Genomic DNA, 2192 nt, shown 5'->3' on the forward strand with positions numbered 1-2192 from the left:
AGATAGCACAGCTGGAGAGTGAGAAGGCAGATCATGTGAAAACCATCTCTAAATTGAAAACTGAAGCCATGTTCCTAAATTCTAAACTAGAAGATATGACTAAGTATGTAAGGATGCTAAGCAATGGATCTGACTCCTTAGACAAGATTCTCCAAACTAGACAAATAACAGGAGACAAATCTGGCATTAGGTATAATGACTCAAAGCCTGAGAACAGTTACACTGGTGCCAAACTTCAAGCCAATCCTAAGTGCATCAATAATAAACATGTGATGTCACATCATATGTCACAACACCAGAGGAGAAAACAGCAGAAGGGGAAACACCAAAGATGGAGATGCCATTACTGTGGGAAATTTGGTCATCTGAAGCCTTTCTGCAATAAGCTGTGTGGTTATCCTAGCCCTGTTCATCATCAGAATCACTATCAACCCAGAACCAAACAGCACATGCCTATCATCAAGAAGCAATGGGTTCCTAATACTAATGTTACAAGTCTAATAGCTCACATTCCCCTCAGAATCTCAGCCAAAGAAGAGTGGTATTTTGATAGTGGATGTTCCAGACACATGATTGGAAACCAAGACTTGCTAATTGACCTGCATCATCATACCATAAGCCATGTAACCTTTGGAGATGGAGCAAAAGGTGAAATCAAGGGAACAGGTAAGCTTGATTGTCTTGGAGTTCCTAAACTTGACAAGGTTCTACTTGTTAAGGGCTTGACTGCAAATCTAATAAGCATCAGTCAACTATGTGATCAAGGTCTGAATGTTAACTTCACCAAAACTGAATGTCTAATTTTTAACAAAGATAGTGAAGTGATTATGAAAGGAATCAGGACCAAAGACAACTGTTACATGTGGAGCTCTCAAATGGGTTATTCCTCAAAGTGTTCCTATGTCAAAGAGGAAGAGATGAAGATGAGTATAGCTGCTACAAGAACCCTCAAGAGTAATGAGAGACAAGTCTGTGGGAAATGTCAGACAAGGATGTCACACCAGAAGCTCAGACTTAACCTCACTTCCAAAGGAGAAAAGGTCATGATGGCCCAAACAACTGAGAGGTTAGATCAAATAAGTGGACATGTGACTAGTCATATGCAGTCTGGAACTGGAGAGAGCATTGTTGGAACTAAGCCACAAGGGACTATGTGTCTATCTCAAAGCAAAAATGCCAAGAACAATGTGGAGAAGATTGGGATGACACCGGCTCCTACACATGTGGAAGGTGAAAATGGTGTTCATCATGAATATATAGAAGATGGAAGCAGTTGGTCTCAACTGGGTTGGATAAAACTACTGAGGGTTGCATATAATGTCACACACGATGTCATGATATTGTATTATGACAACCTGAATCCTGCAACTAGGTCCAAAAATCATATTCAGCACAGGTGGACCAAGTACAACTTTTGCTATCATCACTCCATTAGAAAATTCGTGGAAGACAAATTCATAGGTCTAAAGCATGAAATGGAACTAGCTGACAAGGTTGCAAGGAATTTGGGTGATATTCAATTTGAATATGAAAGAGGGAAATTATGGATTTGGACTCTTGTGAAATTATGGCAATTAAAGTGGAAAAGAAAAGGAAATAAAAATAGTGTCTTCCCACTTAAAAGAAAGAGCCACATTAATGATAAATCATTCCCTAGCATTGAAAATAGTATTTACGCCATTAGCACACGCTACCTAAACACAGCAATTTCCATCCTCATTTAACTTCTCAGAGAAACTCAGTTAGGGCAAAGAAATTTCTTTCAAAAGTTCTACAACATGTCTCAACATCCATCATCTTCTGGTTCAAAAACCTCTCATCATGCAAAGACTCCCTCCATGGAGTTTCTAGATGAAGACGTGTTGGACGTTACTCCTCTTTGTGTGATACCAGGTGACACCCCAGGTCCCTCTTCCATGGCTAGAAATAAGCAAGGTAATATCCCTGATAAATCTCCTCTTCCAAATGACATGCATTATGCTGATCGTGCCATTAGAAACCTAGTTACTAGGATTCTAAGTGAAGGGCATGAAGTCAAGGGTGTTTCTACCCCTCTGTCCAGAAGGGACCCCTCACCTGAGGAGGAACCCCGAGCTTAGAAAGATGATGACTCATCTAGATCAGAAAAGGAAGTGGCTGCTGAGGGGCTATGTTCTCTAGGTAAAACCCTACCTAGCAAGAAACCAGCAAAT

This window comes from Lathyrus oleraceus, chromosome 6 (assembly GCF_024323335.1).
Source record: "Lathyrus oleraceus cultivar Zhongwan6 chromosome 6, CAAS_Psat_ZW6_1.0, whole genome shotgun sequence".
NCBI classification, from domain to species: domain Eukaryota; kingdom Viridiplantae; phylum Streptophyta; class Magnoliopsida; order Fabales; family Fabaceae; genus Lathyrus; species Lathyrus oleraceus.